Source organism: Schistocerca nitens, chromosome 8 (assembly GCF_023898315.1).
Source record: "Schistocerca nitens isolate TAMUIC-IGC-003100 chromosome 8, iqSchNite1.1, whole genome shotgun sequence".
Taxonomy (NCBI): domain Eukaryota; kingdom Metazoa; phylum Arthropoda; class Insecta; order Orthoptera; family Acrididae; genus Schistocerca; species Schistocerca nitens.
This window is the reverse complement of record NC_064621.1, coordinates 280,935,497-280,958,012: the sequence shown is the minus strand read 5'-3', so window position 1 is coordinate 280,958,012 and position 22,516 is coordinate 280,935,497.

Sequence of the window (22,516 nt, the reverse complement as noted above, 5' to 3'; positions counted from 1 at the left end):
GGCAAAGGTTATGTTCAGCTACATGGAACCATTTTCAGCCATTCATGGAGTTCATGTTCCCAAACGACGATGGGTCTTTTATGAATGACAATGCACCATGTTAATGATTTTCCGCGTTTTTTTTTATGAACATTCTGGATATTCGAGCGAATGTTTTGACCACGCAGATAGGCCGACATGAATTCTATATAACATATACAGGGTGTTACAAAAAGGTACGGCAAAACTTTCAGGAAACATTCCTCACACACAAATAAAGAAAAGATGTTATGTGGACATGTGTCCGGAGACTCTTGATTTCCAAGTTAGAACTCATTTTAGTTTCGTCAGTATGTACTGTACTTCCTCGATTCACCGCCAGTTGGTCCAATTGAAGGAAGGTAACGTTGACTTCGGTGCTTGTGTTGACATGCGATTCATTGCTCTACCGTACCAGCATCAAGCATATCAGTACGTAGCATCAACATGTTAGTGTACATCACGAACGTGGTTTTGCAGTCAGTGCAATGTGTACAAATGCGGAGTTGGCAGATGCCCATTTGATGTATGGATTAGCACGGGGCAATAGCCGTGGCGCGGTACGTCTGTATCGAGACAGATTTCCAGAACGAAGGTGTCCCGACAGGAAGACGTTCGAAGCAATTGATCGGCGTCTTAGGGAGCACGGAACACTCCAGCCTATGACTCGCGACTGGGGAAGACCTAGAACGACGAGGACACCTGCAATGGACGAGGCAATTCTTCGTGCAGTTGACGATAACCCTAATGTCAGCGTCAGAGAAGTTGCTGCTGTACAAGGGTTGTTGACCACTTCACTGTATGCAGAGTGCTACGCGAGAACCAGTTGTTTCCGTACCATGTACAGCGTGTGCAGGCACTATCAGCAGCTGATTGGCGTCCACGGGTACACTTCTGCGAATGGTTCATCCAACAATGTGACAATCCTCATTTCAGTGCAAACGTTCTCTTTACGGATGAGGCTTCATTCTAACGTGATCAAATTGTAAATTTTCACAATCAAAATGTGTGGGCTGACGACAATCCGCACGCAATTGTGCAATCACGTCATCAACACAGATTTTCTGTGAACGTTTGGGCAGGCATTGTTGGTGATGTCTTGATTGGGCCACATGTTCTGCCACCTACGCTCAATGGAGCACGTTATCATGATTTCATACGGGATACTCTACTGCTGCTAGAACATGTGCCTTTACAAGTACGACACAACATGTGATTGATGCACGATGGAGCTCCTGCACATTTCAGTCGAAGTGTTAGTACGCTTCTCAACAACAGATTCGGTGACCGATGGATTGGTAGAGATGGACACATGTCCACATAACATATTTTCTTTCTTTGTGTGTGAGGAATGTTTCCTGAAAGTTTGGCCGTACCTTTTTGTAACACCCTGTGTAGGACAAAATCAGGAGGTAATTTCGTGCACAAAATCGAGCACCGGCAACTCTTTCGCAATTATGGACGTCTGTGGACGCCGGACAGCTCAGTATTTCCGCAGGGACCTACCAGTGACTTGTTGAGTCCATGTCACCTAGAGCTCCTGCACTACACCGGGAAAATGGACGATATTATGACGTGTCCCATGGTTTTTGTCCCCTCATTGTAAGTGAAGCCATAGGTTACACATTTGGAAGTTAATGATATACCACTCAACAATCGATAGTGAAAAAAGTTGACGCCACAGGCCTCTCAAAAGAAAGAGTATGGTTCTTTTTAGATGAAGAATCAGTTCTGTGAATCCTTTACGCAGGATGAATGCCGTCCGGCCGCTGTGGCCGAGCGGTTCTAGGTGCTTCAGACCGGAACCGCGCTTCTGCTACAGTCGCAGGTTCGAGTCCTGCCTCGGCATGGATATGTGTGATGTTCTTAGGTTAGTTAGGTTTAAGTAGTTGTAAGTCTAGGGGACTGATGACCTCAGATGTTAAGTCCAATAGTGCTTAGAGCCATCTGAACCATTTGATGAATACCGAATTCGTTGAATTATGACCAAAAGCAAATTCAAAGCAGAACTTCCTGAAATATTACATTTTATAGTAAAACAGATTGAATTTCTGGTGTAATTTTACCTTATATCGGAAATTTGATTTGGCATCAATGAATTCGTAAAAATTTTTCAGCGTCACGACAGATTTTCGAGACCTCCCAGAACTCCCTTTCAGGCATGGAACCTTGTCCATAGAGCAGTAGCCGGAGAAGAAGAAGCAGAAGAAACAGAAGATGAAGGGAAACCTAAGACTGAAGAAAGGTAAATACTTAGAAGTGTAAGTGTACTTTTCACCTAAATAACAAATTTTAATGCAATTCGGATAACATTTCACTGCGACCTAAAGCCGTCGGCACACGGACCGTGCTGTCGAACGTTAACGTTGAGCGTGCCAAGTTCAACGTGCTGCTGAACGCTTAGGAACGATGCGATTTGTGCATACTGTACGTGGGCCCCAACGTGGTGTATGCGATCGCAACGCACTCCAGCGGCAGTTGAGGGATGTTTCTAATTCGTAAATCACACTGTTTACTCAACGGACGCGCGTAAAATTCCCACGTTAGTTCTATTAAAACGCACATTTCCTCCATCGTCCACGAAAAGGAAAGTACCATGTCCAATCAATAAGGACACAGGCTTATAAAAGTTCCATTACAAACAGTGCGTTACAAATTTGGAATACTTCTCCGCATAAGATAAACATTATTTCATCATTCCCACATTTTAGTAAAACCCCAAGATCAGTCTTACTTGATCACTGTTCCTACGCAGTAGCAGAATCTTTGCAACATGTGAATTATGAAGCATAAAAGAAGAAGGAGCAAAATATCTTTATACAAGTAGCGCAAGCTGTCCTTTTGATTACGCCAATCGAACAAAGTCATCCCTCAAAGAAAGGTGAACTTGTATTTACATAACATCAAATATTATAGTCTACACTTATATTAAACTAATAATAAAGTGTCAGAACCTAAAAAAAAACGTGAATGTTAGGGAAAAAAATTTTGAAAGTGTCAAGACGCGAACCACCGACCCTATATAAAAATCAATTGAGGGCTGTGACACTTCTCACTACGCTACTTTAACAAGGCTAGCTATATATGTAATATATTATCTTAGCACCTGCTGAAAACCTTAATCGTAGATATGTTACTAATTGAAATTTAATTATAACAAATTTTACCAAGAACAATGTGTTTTGGGTAGATATTCAGTGTGTTGCTGCCTTCAAATAGCGTACTCTCATAATACGCAAGTTACAACAATTATTTTGCCACGAATATGATGTTTCTCATTATTTTATTGGAACGAATCACACAGTTAACAACGGGTTTTCGAGTGATTCTCAATTTGCTGGTGCTCAGAAACGGCATATATACATATAGGCTTGAAATGAATGCCAATATGGCGCCTCACAACTCTGTACTGAAGGGAGACGACGTGCGTGTGACGTAGGTGGCGTTGTGCCATCTCATTGGTCAACGCTCAGACGCCCGCTCAGTATATCTGACATGCCAGATATTGCTCTGCACGTCCGGAAAGACCCCCGAACGTGCTATTCCAAGCTATGACGTCAGAAACTCGGCACGCTCAACGCTCAACGTTCGGATGCACGGTCCGTGTGCCGACGGCTTTATACATCTACAGTATAACGTCCTATGCAAGTTTAAGTACTTCATAGAAGAGACGCGAAGTAGGAAGTCAGAACACATGCGACGCAGTGCTGCAGTAGGATTTCTAAGGACCGCTCTCACAAAAACAGCTGAAATACATCGTGCCATAGTTAATAACCACGGATAGGGTTTTATCCGATCAAACTTTACATCTCAGGGTGTAACGACAATCTGAGGCACAAATTTCAGAACACTTTTCTCACTCGTAGAAGAAGAAAGTGCTTTACATAAACATGGGTACGGAAACGCTTTGTTTCCATGTTACAACTCATTTTCTCCAACTCATTAATCCTGCGAAACACACCAACGGAACGCACCAGCATACCACATGCAACTCTGTCTCACAGAAAATGTTAAATAAGCCCTCTATGGGCTTGGATACGAGCATCAGACCACTTTTGTAGGGAATTTCGGATGTACTGGTGTATCACTGGAGTATTGCGTATTCTTTCACAGCCTTCTATAATACGGTCATGGAGACTCCGAACATCTTGTGCAAGGGTTCCATACACAAGAGCTTTCAAATGAGCCCACAAACTAAAGTCCGGTGGATTTAGGTCTGGAGGCCGTGGCGGCCAGGCATTTGATCCATTTCTACCTATCCATCTGTCACCCAATCTGTTATGTATAAACCGACTGACGTTAAAACGAGGAGGTACTTCATCGTCCATAAAGTCCGCGTTTTGTCTCATACAGCTAAAGGCACATGTGCTAACTGATCAGGTAGAACGTTCTCTACGAAATTATGATAACTTTGTCCGTTCAGCCTCGGTGGAAGAAAGTGAGGCCCTACCAAATAGTCATCAATAATGCCCGTCCAAACATTGACAGATAATCTTTGTTGACTTGCTGCAACAGTTGCGTGAGGTTGACATCTGCCCATACATGCCGACTGTGAAACTTACAATCTCATCTCATTGAAACTCGTTGGAGAAAATGAGTCGTAACGCGGAAAGAAAGCGTTTCCAGACCCATGTTCATGTAGCATGATTTCTTCGTCTACGTGTGAGGAATGTGTCCTGCAGATTGTGCCGTACATTTAAACTACACCCTGTATACGCTACCCTCTCCCCGGCTTTGAAGTACCTGTTTCATCATATATAAAACAAATGCAACGATACAGAGAGGACGACAACGACAGCGGTTACCACACAGCAGGAAGATAAGCTGAAATGAAGCCAAATTCACACGTGTGTGTACATATCTACACTTTCATGCCGCATTCATATTCGACGAAAAAACGTACTACACGCGAGAAACATTTATCAAATACGATTGTAAGGTCCAGTGAGTACTGAAGACTATTATTACATTGTTCCATTATTACACAGTGGTCGGGAAACGACACGAAACGCGTGTTAGTTACCACTAGAGAGATACAGAGTGTCCAGAAAAGGTCTCCCTGATTTCAAAATTAAATATCTCGAAAACAAAGATCGATAGAGGAATGCAGTAAACGGCATGTTTGTTTTGAAAGCTGTAAGAAGTTTATACAGCAGTCTGAAATAATAGTTACAAAAGCTGCTAACAGATGGCGCTGTTGTCGCCATACGTAATGCCTAGTGTAAATAGTGATCCGAAGCCCTGAGCGATCAGTTCCACTATTGAAACGTGAAAGGAGGTTAGCGTATCGAAGGAAGAGATTAAAACCGTGTTCTCCATTGAACAGCGCGTTTTTCTGGTGCTAGAGTACCACAGGTTAGAAGAGAGTCCTACGACAACAAGGCGAAGTTTTCAAGCACGATTTAATGTTCCAAAAGGACCCGATGCGAAAACCATTCGTACGCTCTCCGCAAAATTTCAACGACCAGGCAGCGTAACTGATGATCTAGTGGGGCATGTTGGCCGCAAGCAAACCGCAGTTACGCCTGAAAATATCGCCACAGTTTCTGGAATTACTCAGGGAAATCCAATATCATCCGTCCGTAGAATTGCATCTGAGACTGGTTTGAAGCGTTCCAGCACGCAGAAAATACTGAGAAAGAGCCTACACATGTTTCCATTCAAAATTCAAACGCACCAGGCCATACCCGTACGAGCTGTGCAACAAAGGGTTGCCTTCGCTAATCAGATGCTCATAATGATTGATAGTGAAGGATTTGATGTTGGCTGCATCTGGTTTACAGATGAAGCACACTTCCACCTGAATGGATACGTGAATAAGCAGAACTGGCGATTTTGGGGTTCCGAAAAGCCATATTGGTGTGAAGCGAAACCCCTGTATTCTCCTAAAGTTTCTGTGTGGGCTGCAGTATGCAGCAGAGGCATTATTGGCCCTTTTTTCATTCGAGAAACGGTCACTTATGCACGGTACGTTGCAGTTTTGGAACAATTTGTCGCCACACAGCAAGCGTTAGAGGATTGACCAGGTGCTGAATGCAAAATGGAGCCCGACCACATCGGACCGAACAAGTGTTTCGCTTTCTTGGTGGTGGTGGTGGTTAGTGTTTAACGTCCCGTCGACAACGAGGTCATTAGAGACGGAGCGCAAGCTCGGGTTAGGGAAGGGTTGGGAAGGAAATCGGCCGTGCCCTTTCAAAGGAACCATCCCGGCATTTGCCTGGAAGGATTTAGGGAAATCACGGAAAACCTAAATCAGGATGGCTGGAGACGGGATTGAACCGTCGTCCTCTCGAATGCGAGTCCAGTGTGCTAACCACTGCGCCACCTCGCTCGGTCGCTTTCTTGAGGAATACTTCGGGAATCGAGTCATTGCTTTGGAATATCCCAAATTTACTGGTGTAGGCATGGATTGTCCTCCATATTCGCCGGATTTGACTCCCTGTGACTTTGTTTTGTGGGGCACAGTGAAAGACATGGTCTACCCGAAGCATCCCGCCACGCTGGACGAGCTTGAATCGGCGATCTCTGTGGAATGTGAATCCATTTCGGTTGAGACACTACGAAATGTGATGGCGAATTTCATTCTTTGCTTGCACCACCTCTGTAGTGCCAATGGTGAACATTTTGAAGACATTGTGATGTGATTGTTTGCAAAGATGGTTTTCATACGATTATTTCACTTATGTATGCTGATATGAGCTGTACAGCGTACAGCGCCATCTGTTAGCAGCTTTTGTAACTATTATTTCAAACTGCAGTATAAACTTCTTACAGCTTTCACAATAAACATACCGTTTACTGCAGTCCTCTATCGATCTTTGTTTTCGAGATATTTAATTTTGAAATCAGGGAGCCCTTTTCTAGACACCCTGTATGATCTACTGGAAGGTATAAGTGAACAAGTCTTAATAATGAGCTACAGGCGTTTATGTGGTGACAGTTAAAATGGAAAACGGCAAAGTGAAGCAGGTTAATGATGCAGACGACTACAAAAATTTAGGAGGCCTGAACTTATACAATGTATTCCTTATTAGATAATTATATGCTAATCAGCCATGACCAAATTCATTGTTTCAGATTATAAGTGATCACACACATGCAATATGGAATCTGAAACGTTTTTTGAAATATCTGGGCTACGAAAAAGGTAACTTGCAGTTTGTCATTCAACTACGAGTATGAGGACTACTGTCGTCTATAAAGCAATAAAAACTAGGATATAGGCATATGATGACATTACGCTTTACCACTCAAGATGGAGACTGTTCCACTCCATGGAGCTTCTAATTGTGTTTTACGCCCTTACTTTGGTAAGAAACTTGTGAACCTTGACTTGAAACAAGTTTACACCACGTTTTACGACACAGTATAAAATAAGGTCATCTCCAGAGTAGGTGTAATGCCTCAGAGACGCTGAAAGGCAAATACATAATGGCCTGAGAAATAGGATGTACAAATACAATTTGTGTTTGCTGACGCCTCGGTTAATCCGAAGTTAATGGGTTTAGAAAACGGCGAAACAGCAGTCGAATCTAGTGGAGACTTTCTCATTGACGTAGAGATGATTGTTTACACACCAGACACGTAGGGCCAGGCCCTCCAATACTCGCCCTATTAAATTTACGTAAAATTTTCTGCTACAGCACACGCTATATTAGGAGAATTGTTTTGGCGTGGCGTGGTGGGTATATTTAAGCCTCTCACTGTTGGGAATTAAATACTCCCTTTGTGAGGAAAGATCCAGGACAGATTTTTTAAAAAAATAGAAAATAGAAAGTAGTCCCTTTCAACGTTTCTCGAGGTCGTGGAGGCAAGGAGAGAAATCTCCAACTGCGACGCTTGTAAACTCATTTGTCACAACCACTTGAATGTTTGCGATATCTTTATGAAGCTTTCATTTCACAAGCATTTTCACTCACGAAAGCAAGAAAAATTCACAAAGCGAGTGGACGGGCGAATATGGCGGATGTAGTACGCAATAACAGAATGCCTGACCAGATACTCGGAAACATATGAAGCAGTATGTGGTCTTGCATTGTTATGAAGTAAGAACTAGTCCTAAGAATGCTACAAATCACGGCGGTGACGTCGAATTGCTTCTCGCAATCGTTTCAAGTCTGACCTGGAGGAACATACTCATGGTGAACTAATCGTTTACTATAAATGAGTGAGGTCAACATTGTCTTTGTTCTCGAAGGTTTTCGTTTAAGTTTTTTCTAGGTTGGTGATTCAGGACTCAACCATTCAGCACCTTGACGCTTCGTGTGAGGGTCTTACCGGTAGCGCCAACTCTCATTTCCAGCAACAAACTTTGACAGACAAATGGGATCACGTCTGACTCAGACCAGTAGTTCAGCAGAAATTCTTCGTCTTTCCACTTTCTATTCGTCTGTTAGTGTGTGGGAGACAGGTTTTACATTAATTTTGCGTTTAGCTAAATCTCTGCGTAATATCATTCGACAACCCTCACTGTTCAAATTAAGTTGTTCTGACTTCGCACGCACAGTCACATAACGGTATTCTTGCAGTTACGGTATTCTTGCAATAACTGCCTTTCACGCTCCACGTTAGCATCGATGTATGCTGTAGACGAACGACCAGCTCTATGATCGTCTTGCACTGACTCTCTGCCTTCAAGAAACCATTTGTGCCACTCGAAAACCCTATTGGTTGAAAATGCCTCGTCTACATATGCATACTTAATTTGTCCATGTTTCACTAGAGGTTGTTTAACGCAGAACTTAATGTTCACTGTTTGCTCACAATCAGCATCCATTGTGTCACAGTAACTAATGCACCAAGAACCTAAAATGTGTGTTGCTAAGCACAGTTCAGCCACCTATGGAGTTTGTGCGGAATTGTGGTCAAGGACATTTCAAGGACGCACACATACCAGATAACATAAAAACATTTGTTCTTTGTTAGAATTGCAAGTGAGAAATAAAAAATCCGACCTTGAACATTTCTGACAATGGGAGTAGTCTGGTGATTAATCTTTAGATAAGTGTTTTAAGACTGGAAAAATTAAAATAAATATTTCAGCGACTCCTATTGGTGCCATCCTTTTCATTTTTGACATATTTTCAAAATTTTATGATAAATTGTAAATTTATATTCTGTACAGACACTGAAACTTTTAGATCTTTATATCTAGTAGTTTTTTTTCGAAACGTTACGTTTACGGAAAAAAAGAAACGCAATTGTGAAGTGTGGTTTTTCAAATTTCAACGGCATTTTCATGGGTCCTGCACCATAGGATTTTTTATATCACTACGAAACTCATTACATATGCTTCTCTTAACCAATTTTCGTTGTTTCTCTATTTTTCTCTACAAAAACTTCTATTTTGTTGTATCTGAAGGATGCGGTTTTTTCCCATCAATAGTCTTACTGATCTGATGTAGAGTACAATGAATTCCTCTCCTATTCCAATAGCTTCAACCCAGAGCAGCTTTAGTACGCAACATCGTTAGGTATTGGATATATTCTACAGATTGTCCACCCATACATCTTTTAACCTCTACAGCTCCGTAGTACGATGAAATTTACGCTTAGACGTATTCTATCACCTTGTCCCTTCTTCTTGTCAGTGTTTTCCACAGATTTCTTGGTTTGCCGATTCTGCAGTCCACTCTTCCGCTTGTCGGCATATTTAATTTCGATAAGTATGTTTGGCTCGCGGCGGTGGCGTCACCTTTTAGGGGATCACACCTTGGTTCCGGTCGAAGAAAATCAATTTTCGGTTTTCATCATATATCTATTGATTAAGGATTATTGAAGTACTCTGAAAAGGATTTTGCTGAAAAAAATTTTTTTCGAGCATTTAAAGAGCATTTTCCTACCTCCCGTGTTTATGTGCCACTCCCACTTTCCTGTCACACACATTTATTCATATACACTCCTGGAAATTGAAATAAGAACACCGTGAATTCATTGTCCCAGGAAGGGGAAACTTTATTGACACATTCCTGGGGTCAGATACATCACATGATCACACTGACAGAACCACAGGCACATAGACACAGGCAACAGAGCATGCACAATGTCGGCACTAGTACAGTGTATATCCACCTTTCGCAGCTATGCAGGCTGCTATTCTCCCATGGAGACGATCGTAGAGATGCTGGATGTAGTCCTGTGGAACGGCTTGCCATGCCATTTCCACCTGGCGCCTCAGCTGGACCAGCGTTCGTGCTGGACGTGCAGACCGCGTGAGACGACGCTTCATCCAGTCCCAAACATGCTCAATGGGGGACAGATCCGGAGATCTTGTTGGCCAGGGTAGTTGACTTACACCTTCTAGAGCACGTTGTGTGGCACGGGATACATGCGGACGTGCATTGTCCTGTTGGAACAGCAAGTTCCCTTGCCGGTCTAGGAATGGTAGAACGATTGGTTCGATGACGGTTTGGATGTACCGTGCACTATTCAGTGTCCCCTCGACGATCACCAGTGGTGTACGGCCAGTGTAGGAGATCGCTCCCCACACCATGATGCCGGGTGTTGGCCCTGTGTGCCTCGGTCGTATGCAGTCCTGATTGTGGCGCTCACCTGCACGGCGCCAAACACGCATACGACCATCATTGGCACCAAGGCAGAAGCGACTCTCATCGCTGAAGACGACACGTCTCCATTCGTCCCTCCATTCACGCCTGTCGCGACACCACTGGAGGCGGGCTGCTCGATGTTGGGGCGTGAGCGGAAGACGGCCTAACGGTGTGCGGGACCGTAGCCCAGCTTCATGGAGACGGTTGCGAATGGTCCTCGCCGATACCCCAGGAGCAACAGTGTCCCTAATTTGCTGGGAAGTGGCGGTGCGGTCCCCTACGGCACTGCGTAGGATCCTACGGTCTTGGCGTGCATCCGTGCGTCGCTGCGGTCCGGTCCCAGGTCGACGAGCACGTGCACCTTCCGCCGACCACTGGCGACAACATCGATGCACTGTGGAGACCTCACGCCCCACGTGTTGAGCAATTTGGCGGTACGTCCACCCGGCCTCCCGCATGCCCACTATACGCCCTCGCTCAAAGTCCGTCAACTGCACATACGGTTCACGTCCACGCTGTCGCGGCATGCTACCAGTGTTAAAGACTGCGATGGAGCTCCGTATGCCACGGCAAACTGGCTGACACTGACGGCGGCGGTGCACAAATGCTGCGCAGCTAGCGCCATTCGACGGCCAACACCGCGGTTCCTGGTGTGTCCGCTGTGCCGTGCGTGTGATCATTGCTTGTACAGCCCTCTCGCAGTGTCCGGAGCAAGTATGGTGGGTCTGACACACCGGTGTCAATGTGTTCTTTTTTCCATTTCCAGGAGTGTATTTTAGATCTCTGTACCCCCTACATTGCACGTTTGGGATTTCTTTCTTACTCCCGAGTGTACTGGCTATCCTTGGAATGCAATGGTCGGTATTCTTTTGTTCAAACACGCGGTTAGTATTGTTCAAGTGTGATTGCGAGTAGTTGTTATAGAAAACTTGCAGGCATATATGGGCAGGCAATTAGGTGAAATAAAGAAAATCTGGAGGCAATGGTTCAAATGGCTATGAGCACTATGGGACGTAACAGCTGAGGTCATCAGTACCCTAGAACTTAGAACTACTTAAACATAACTAACCTAAGGACATCACTCACATCCAGGCACGAGGCAGGATTCGAACCTGCGGCCGTAGCAGTGGAGGCAATGAAGAGAGATGTTTGGGCCATATTCTTCCATGAGTCCTCTACTGATGATAAGCCATGTCATGAACTGTGTCCATCTGGAGAAAATTCGTGGTGGAAATTAAATAGGTGTCAGGGAACTGGAGAATCTTATTCTCTCCAGCATTCTCTTCCTACTGCTGTTATTACAGCAATTAAACCTATTTTCAGAGACATGTCTCATCCTGACCTTCTAAGGAAATGGCTCCATGGGCAGACACGGAACCCAAAAGAATGTTTCAACAGTTTGATTTGGAACCGCCTTTCTAAAACTGTATTTGTAGATGTGCATACAATGAAACTAGGAGTTCATGACGCTGTTATTACGTTCAATTGTGGTAATATTGGAAAACGTTGGGTACTGAAAAAGCTGGGAATTCATCCTGGTGAATATGTGATCACTGGGCTGCAACATTGCGATAAAATGAGGATACCCGATGCAGACAGGTCTGCATCTAATACGGCCAAGAAAGCAAGACAAACATACAGGAAGGTGAAAAAGAAGCTGTAAGACCTGCTAGAGGCGAAAGAAGGGCCATCATATGCAGCAGGTCAGTCTTAATTAACTGTAAGTAACAAATTTAAAAAGTTTTTCGTTAAAGTCAGTTTCTCGTAAACTAAAATTTTCAGTACATATGCCCCATTATATAAGAAATTATCACAGATACGTGAATGAAGTTTTCAGATACTCTGCATAACATAAAAGACACCTCCGGTACTACATTCATTAATATTCCCCCATTAGGAAGTTCACAAAAAAATATTTTCTGCGGAAAAAACTTAATATTTTTTGTTAATAAAATTAAAAAAGTATTTCTTAAAAACTATAAAATGGGTAAAGTAGATTTTAGTACAGTTGACTCTATTATAATCATGTAAGATACAGTAAAAATATTAATGTCCTGCATCAAATAGTTTTTTTCAGAAATGGGTCAGATACTTGCCTAAATTAACATGGGTTAGATAGGCAGGGTGTGGTCCCCTTAAACCATTAGAGGAAGGCGTGTCCGGAGCGTAGTGAAACTGGAGTATGTTGCGAGCCGGCGAGCAGCACGGTTCCGCAACCACATGTAAACTTTCGGCTGGGTTGGCAGGTGCGGCCTCAGGGACTGTGCTGTGGTTGTGTTCTGCTTTAGCTATGGTTGCTGCACTAGACAGCTGAGTTGCATTTATAATAAATTCTGCGTTGCCTGCAGTGTTGTCTGAATTGGAATTAACTACGATACCGTAGTGGATTACATCGGCACAGCTAAACTTCCAAGAGGGAAGTTGTTACATAATGAAACCTCAGCAGTAGGAGGGTCATTAAATTTATCGCTACGTTTCCTCTGTGACCTAAAGCGCTTGATTTACTGAGCTGTATACTACTACCTACCCCATTTCATTTCTACCGTTCGGTTAAGCAACAGAGATCACAAGTGGCGCCTCCGTTTAGACGTTGGTGTTTCCTTATGTTGTTCGTTAGATATTAGGGCTTGTATATGAACATTTTGTCACCGTGTGTAGTTGGCATTATTGACCAAGTCATCAAGTACAACCTTGATTTTGAGTTGTGTATTTATCGGGTTGCCGAGATATTTAAAAAAATAAATGGAAATCCTTTACTTAGTGACCTCGTGAGATGTAATCTGAATAATATTTGGTTGTCTGGCTCATAAAATTTTAACTTGCAGTGTATGTACATTTCCTATGGTATATAATTCTAATTTTGAGTAAATAAATTTATTATTCTATATCAAAAAGAAAATTCTACTGAAATTGGCTTGTTGCAGCTAGTGTCTAGGTGGGGAGGGGCGGAATATAATAGCCACAGATGTAAAATGGTACGATAAGAATTATAGTAGATGTTTGATGAGTACTGATATCTGTTATTTTCCACATAATTGGAGTTATTACTTTATGTTATCTGTTACAATGCCAATACGGAAGTTAAGCACTGAATCTTGTATCCAGTGGACGTTCTCTAAATAGCTTTCAGCACAGATTTGTACAAATTCCATACTGCTTTCTTTAATCCGATGAGACTGGTTCCTTAAAATAATTTAAGTAATTAAGTAGCTGTTCCTGTTACATCCTAATCTCCTTCTCGCCCCTCCTCCCAGCCTCTGTCCCTCTCCTCCTCCCTCTCTTTTTATCCATCTTCTTCCTTCCTCTTAGTGCATCTCCTCCTCCTTTCCCTCTCTCTGTCCACCACTTCCTCCAATCTCTGTCTGCACATCTACTGCTCACTCCTCTCTTTCTATCTCATCCAGCCTCCCTCCTCCCCCTCTCTCTCCACCTCCTCCATTTTTCTTTCTATCTCTGGTTCCTTCCACCCCTATGTCAATCTTCTCTTCTCCCCCTCTCTCTGACCTTGAGGCTTGTTCGCTGTTATTGCATATTCCTATTCTTCAGTAATATTCTAATCATAAGCCAATAAAACTTCCTGTTTTATAACAACTTTCATATACAGGGTGATTCAAAAAGAATACCACAACTTTAGGAATTTAAAACTCTGCAACGACAAAAGGCAGAGCTAAGCACTATCTGTCGGCGAATTAAGGGAGCTATAAAGTTTCATTTAGTTGTACATTTGTTCGCTTGAGGCGCTGTTGACTAGGCGTCAGCGTCAGTTGATGCTAAGATGGCGACCGCTCAACAGAAAGCTTTTTGTCTTATTGAGTACGGCAGAAGTGAATCTACGACAGTTGTTCAGCGTGCATTTCGAACGAAGTATGGTGTTAAACCTCCTGATAGGTGGTGTATTAAACGTTGGTATAAACAGTTTACAGAGAACTACCCGAGGCGATGGATCGGCCGCCAGGCAGCCCGTGACAGAGCACTTCATCACTGGCCTCCAAGAAGCCCTGATCTTACCCCCTACGATTTTTTCTTATGGGGGTATGTTAAGTATATGGTGTTTCGGCCACCTCTCCCAGCCACCATTGATGATTTGAAACGAGAAATAACAGCAGCTATCCAAACTGTTACGCCTGATATGCTACAGAGTGTGTGGAACGAGTTGGAGTATCGGGTTGATATTGCTCGTGTGTCTGGAGGGGGCCATATTGAACATCTCTGAACTTGTTTTTGAGTGAAAAAAAACCTTTTTAAATACTCTTTGTAATGATGTATAACAGAAGGTTATATTATGTTTCTTTCATTAAATACACATGTTTAAAGTTGTGGTATTCTTTTTGAATCACCCTGTATAATTAATTCGGTCAAGAACGTTTGGTAATAACATTTCCCTTTAAATATGATGTATGTATTTGTAAGTAACGTATATAACAAGATAGGTATGTAAAATGCACATGTACTTGAACGTAACTTTGTGTATTAATTTCGAAGCAATCACTAAGGAACTCTAGGAGATTTAAGATTTTGTACTAACTTTTATATTTTTATTTTTATTTATTGTGTTCTTTTAACTGTAAAATTTTGGCCGATTCTTGTTCAGATAAACCTCATCTTTAAAAAATTACTTCATTTAGCTGATGTATGCTCTTAATTAACAAAATTTGGAAGTTGTCAATCTGCGCTTTATTCACGTAGACATCACTCCACGTAACACAGTGGTACACAACATAATTTTCCGTAGCCTTCTATGTACCACAACTCAAACGCTTCGCTTCTTTTCTTTTCCGATTTTTCCACATTCCATTATCCGTTTCCACAGAATTCTGTGGTCTAGACTAGATTCTCAGAAATTTCTTCCTCAGATAGATGGCTGTTTTTCATTCTAGCGGACTTCACTTGCCCAGGATGCCCTCTTTGCTTGTGATGGTCTGCTTTTTACGTTCTCCTTGCATCATCCACCCTAGGTTATTTTGCTCCCAAGTCAGCAGGATTACTTCACTACATCTGCTTCGTGGTTACCAAATTTGATGTTAAACTCTTCACTAATTTTATTTCTCCTAACCCTCACTACATTTGTCTGTCTTCGGTTTACTCTCAATCCACATTCAGTGCCCAATAAGTTGTACATTCCATTCAGTGGACCCTGTAAGTCTTCTTCACTTTCACTGAGGATTGCAGTGTCATCAGCGAATCTTATCATTGACGTCCTTTCACCCTCAATTTTAAATTCACTGCTGAAACTTTCTTCCATTTCCCCCACTGTTTCTTAGACGTAATCGTTGAACAGTACGCCTGACAGACTTTATCCTTGTACCACACGCTTTTTAATACCTGTACCTCGTTCTAGGTATTCAATTCGTATTGTTCCTATTTGGTTTTTATATATGTTTCATATTACCTGTCTGTCCCTGTAGGTTACACGTATTATCCTCAGAACTTCGAACACCTTGCACCATTTTGCACTACCGAACACTTTTTCTTAGTCAACAAATCCTATGAAAGTATCTTGATTTTTATTAAGTCATGTTCCATTATAAAGCGCTGTATGAGAACTGCCTCTCTGGTACCTTTACCATTCCTAAAGCCAAACTGAGCATCATATAAGAAATCTTCAGCTTTTCTTGAACTACTCTGTATATTGTTCTTGTCAGTATTTTGCTTATGTCAGATGTTAAGCCGATTGTGTGATAACTGCCACACTAATTTCTTCTTGCAATCAGCAGAGTGCTTTGGATGACACACTTCTGAAGTCTGTACATTTCCAATCTTATGGATTCTGCTCACCAAGCTGAATAATGATAAGGTGGCGACTACCCCCTATGATCTTAGACATTCGGAAGGAGTGTTACCTATTCCCTCTGCACAACTCCAAGGCTCTCTCACACTTCCTACGTCTTCCGTATCGACTTAAATTTCTGCTTCTATCGCCTCATCACACAAGTACTACCCTCATGGAGGCCTTCACTGTACTCTTTCCACCTATCCGCTCTCTGTCACACATTAAGCAGCGGATTTGCCTCTGCACTCTTAATGTTACCACATTTTTTTCTAAGTTCACAGATGGTTGTTTTAACTATTCTACCTGTGCTGAATCTGTCCTTCGGCCGAGATTTCTTCTTTGTTACCGAGCGAGGTGGCGCAGTGGTTAACACACTGGACTCGCATTCGGGAGGACGACGGTTCAATCCCGTCTCCGACCATCCTGATTTAGGTTTTCCGTGATTTCCCTAAATCGTTTCAGGCAAATGCCGGGATGGTTCCTTGGAAAGGTCACGGCCGATTTCCTTCCCAATCCTTCCCTAACCCGAGCTTGCGCTCCGTCTCTAATGACCTCGTTGTCGACGAGACGTTAAACACTAACCACCACCACCACCATCTTCTTTGTTTTATCCACATTCTTCCTGCAGCAATTTCGTCTTAGTTGCAAGCGCTTCCTCCTTACTTTATTTCTAAGTGTTTTATATATTCCTCTATACCTAGTTTTTCCTGAACGTTTCTGTATTTCCTTCTTTTGTGAGTCAACTTGAGGCCAGGTTCATAATCAAATCAGTAAAAGTAGGTAAAGTTTGGAATTTTTTTTGACTCCATTAAAAGATATACAAAGGATCTGTTTCGAGATTATATTTGAGCATACTACGAACTTAATTTAGATTTTCAATAACAAAAAAATGGCGTCTGTAATTATGGTTTGATCAAGAGCCAGAGTGTTTGGAGTATGTAGGCTGCATGCAGTGTAGCCCGTCGGAAATTATCTGAATTCAAAAATGGGTAACATCAGTCGATACTATATTAAATTTATGGGAGCTCATACATGATCATAATGAAATAACCATAAACTTAACGATACAGTGTTATTTCTAACTCTGAGTTGGATTTTTGGGCCTTTGTTCATTTACGGCTTAACAAAAAATAGTTAATATTAACAAATTCGATACCTTATGGGTATAAGCTGCCCAGAAACGTGTTTAATATTCGGAAGTCAAAGGTAGAAATTAATACGAAGTATGATTGGAAAGTTTTAAGAATGGATCCGCTACTGCTTACTGGTTTGGTGGTCAAGTACACAGACGGTGGAGAGTGAGTCATTGTCTTGTCCACGAAAGCCTTCTGACAGGAAACTGCATTTCCTTTATTCAGTTTGTTGTTGCAGCAGGTTGAGTGTGGGTCTATTAGGGATTGTTAGCGGATTCTGTCTGAGTCAAAATGGACGTAAAAACGGAGAAACGAGTTTGTGTGAAATTTTGTATTAACCGGCAAATCAGTTTCTGAGACTTAGGAACCATTAAAACAGCTTTTGGAGATAATTGTATGAGCCAGCCAAATTTTTTTTTTTTGTTCAACACATTTAAAAATGTCAGAGAATCTGAAGATGAACCATGGTCCGTCCGTCCTTCCATCTCAAAAACGAATGAAAATGTGAAAGTACGTGACTTAGTCTGCTCTGAACGTAGACTTACAATTAAGGACATTGCTGATGAACTTAATTTAAGTTTCTATGGAGATCGGTCAGTTTTAACTGAAGATCTTAACATGAGTCGAGTGTCCGGAAAAGTCATTCCAAAAGTGTTATCAAGTGACCAGAGACAATACCGACTTCAAGTGTGCCAAGAACTGATCGGACTAAAAATGACCCAGACTTGTTAAATAGGGTGATCACAGGTGACGAATCATGACTATATGGATATGATCCGTAAACCAAAGTGCAGTCTTTGCATTGGAAGACTCCAGGTTCACCATGACCGGAAGAAGCAAGGCAAAGTCGGTCGCAGGTGAAGACAGTGTTGGTGATTTTTTTCCGATTCTATCGGTATTGTGCATCACGAATTTACCCCTGGAGGACAGACAATTAACCAGGAATACTGAAAATGTGTCCTTGAGCGTTTGCGCGAAAAGGTGCGGAAGAAAAGGCCTGCATTGTGGAAAGACAGGAGTTGGGTGCTACACCATGACAATGTTCCGGCTCATCGTGCCTTCTCCATCGTTGAATTTTAAACCAAATTCAAAATTCCTGTGCTTCCACAACCGCCATGTTCCCCTGATTTGTCCCCTGTGGACTTCGACCTGTTTCCTAGATTTAAATTTTCACTGAAAGGAAAGCGATTTGACTCGATTGAAGACATCGAGGAAAACACAGTCCTTAGCACACACCAGGAAGAAAATTTCCAGGAATGTTTCCAAAAATGGAAACACCGTTGCAGTCGGCGCGTGTTCATTTAGAAGGGGACTATTTTGAAGGAGATGAATCACAGTGGCATGTAAGTACCAACACAAGCCCATTCTTAAAACTTTCCAGTCATATGTCGCAGGCTCAACCGTTTTCATTTTATGCTGCACGCAGTTTTGAAAAATCTTTTTCTGCATAAAAAACCTGTTTAAAGTTTACGGAAAGACTTTTATATGTATTGTTATATCAATTTGCATAAACATACCTGTTATGAACTTTTGACGCCGTTAATCGCAAATCTGAAGTTAAATTTCCCAAATTCAAGATGGCAAATCCAATATAGCGGACCAAAAATTATGTCTTGACCTATTTTAACAAAACTTTTATCAGAAAAAAAGTGTTTCCGTTACTTACGTTTCGTCTGCAATTCCAGGACCGTCTATCAACCCTTGTTAAAATTCGAATTGTTCCTGCAGAATAATTCCCTTGTTCTTCATAGGAGAAAAGCTATCTGGCCGAGCTGGATATGCTGCGTTCGGCAGCCTGCACACGTTGTTCGTCAGCTTTTTCGGCGAATATGTTTGCATGCATAGTGCAATATAAAACATTTTGCGGACGTTCGTCATGGCACGACAAGTTTTTTACCTGAGCCGGGAGTCTCCGGCTGAGAGTGTCCCACGAAGGGCGTGAAACTGCTTCGAACAATGCGCTGTAGAAAGTTTTGTAGCGCACTGATTAAACAACCTCTTCGTCCCAACATTCTAGACGCATATACCTTAAAAAAATTACAGTTTAAAAACAATCGAATTTTCGACCATTTTGAATGGGAACCTGGCCTCAAATATTTCTTCCGTTACCGAACTTTTCTTTATAATTACTTGTACCTATATTTGTTCATTCAACGTCTGTGTTGACCGTTTTAGAGATCTCCAATCGTTTTCAACTGAACTGTCTATTACAGCATTCATTTTCACAGTATCTACAGACACAGAAAACTTCAAACGAAGTTCATGATACCTCACTATTCCAATATTCAATTTATTTCAACGTTGATACTTCTTAATGTTTCTCTTAAAGTTCACACTACGCATCTTCATTACTAAATTGTGTTCTGAGTCCCAGGTACGCCTTACAGTGTAGTACCTGATTACGAAATCTCTGTCTAAACATCGTGTCATTCAATTGCGACCTTCTCATCTCTCCGGGTCTTTACCAAGTGTAAATCACACTCTTGTGGTTTGTGAAACACTGTATTCGCTATAACCAGCACAAGTTTACTACATAACTCAAATAGTTTTTCATTATTTCTAAAACAGAGCCCATGTTCTCACGTAACACTGTCTTCAGTACCCTTCGTTATGACACAATTCCAGTCCCCCATGATTATTAGATTATCATTTCACTTACGTTTGAGTTATCCGTTCAGTACCTTCATGCCCTCTGTCTTTCCATCTTCTGTTTGTGAAGTAACTCACTTTCTGCTCCCTCTTTTCTTTCGTAACGAACCCCACTCCTGTTATGTCATCTTATGTTGCTATTGGTATTACTCTATATTCTTCTGATCAGAAATTGTTATGTACATTAGTTTAACTTCACTAACCCCTACTGTATCTGGACTGAGCATTTTCATTCCCTTTTTCAAATTTTCAAGCTTTCCTAGAACAGTCAGGCTTATAAGATTCCACACTTCGGTTCTCAGATGTTACCCTTTACTGGTTTTTCATTGTTTTCTCCATATTCAATTCCCTTTCGACAGTCTGCCCGCCGGCCGGTGTCACCGAGCGGTTCTAGACGCTTCAGTCTGGAACAGCGCTACCGCTACGGTCGCAGGTTCGAATCCTGCCTCGGGCATGGATGTGTGTGATCTCCTGAGGCTTGTTAGGTTTAAGTAGTTCTGTGTTCTAGGGGACTGATGACCTCAGATGTTAAGTCCCATAGTGCTCAGAGCCATTTGAACAATTTGAACAGTCTGTCCCAGTGATGCGAATGGGTGACTTATCCCTAATCATTTTCCAATGGAGTGATCTTCATGACACTTCTTCAGTTACAGACCATAGTTATGTTCTGTGGACACATATTAAGTTTCGTTAATTGAATGCTTTCCTCATTCCTAGGACCATTGCTCATTTCACTCCTTATTAGATGCAGAACAATGTACTCTGAACCTCAGTCCACTCCTCCATGACAAGATCGTTGACAAAACGATGGTGAGTACTTATGCCGAAAGTATTAGGACACCAACGCCATTGCTGATGATATTTTAGTCAAAATTTATGCTGCTACTAGGATCGAACCCAGAACTCTGTCGTTTTGATTACTACTACAACACACTATCCCATCTTTTTTTTTGTTTAGTTGGTCTCTCTTACCCCAACTTACAGCCCTATCATTCGCTCAACTTTTTTGCCTTCTCGGCCTTCCCTCTGTGCCTTTACATTACATATGCTTCTTGTAAATTGACACGATTTCCTTCTTTCATCTTGTATTTTAAACATGGTAACTATCTTAAGATACGGAACTAATTAATGGACATAATATTTCCTTTTAATGCTGCAACTTCTTTTCTAACAATTGTTATCTTTTATTATTTAATTGTTTTAATTGTTTTAATTGAAAATTGAGTGATAAGGAAAAGTTTTCATTTCGTGGAACTGAAAAATAAAGGGAACAAATAATAAAGTTTCTTTAGAGGACTATATACTCCATCACGTTTGAAAGTTAAAGCAGCTGCTCTTTCTTCGGAAATACTTAATGTATCAGTCTCTCTTTGCTCTAAAAATTAAATTTATATTTCCTTGGAAATGAAAGATTCCTGAAATTGTGTTGAAATCTAATCAGTTAGCTATTCTCTTTCGTTGTAGCAACTCTTTCTTATTGTAACAGCATTATATTCCAGTGTATAATTGTTATAGTTAAAGTACCAATTTTACAACTGTGAGAGGTGATTATCGTCTTTTCTGGTTGAAAATCCCTTCCTTTCAGTTACTATTTCTGTACTTTTTCCTCATCTTGCACTAGGTCTAGATATTTGGTTGATATTAGTCTTACTGTCTTTTCCCATGTTTCCGCTTGCCTCTACTTCACCCTACAATCAGCAGCCTCTGCATTATCTTCACTTCCTTACGACTGTTCGCAGACCATTGAAGTTCAGCTGGGAGATGTCTTCCGATTCAGGTATTGCCATTTTCCGTTCGAAGGCCGTGCTGTTAAGTCCAGAATCCGTATGTCAATCAGGCATAATCGCCTTGAACATTTAGGCTTTCATTTCACCGACGCATCAGATTGAAAATACCCGTTTGATAGAACACCGCGTCCTGCTACTTGAAGAATTCCGCAACTGCCTGCTGCACATTTTTGTCCAGCAGGAGTCGTCGACTCTTCATTGCCTTTTTCAAAGGACTGAAGGCTTGATAATTGCATAAGGAGAGTGTGGGGCAGATGTTCGATTGTCTCCAACTTTCGTTGGCGGAAACACTGCGTTGCGACATTTCCGAGTTGGCGACGTGGATTATCATGAGGCAGCGGCACTTTTGTCGCATTCCAAAACGGTGTTTCCGACAGACGCGCTGTCTCATACACATTGTGATAAATGCAGTCAATAACATTTATAAAGGTTTATGTAATTTAGGATAACGATATAACATCTATAGACAGGGGACAGCGATAGTGATATCGAGAGTCGATAGGTTGTTGTGTAGTAGAGGGGATGTGGATGGTGTGTCTGTGAAGCGTGTGCGGGAAAATAGTACTGTTTTTTCTTTATGAAAAGCGTACGTAATTGTATGGACAGTGATAC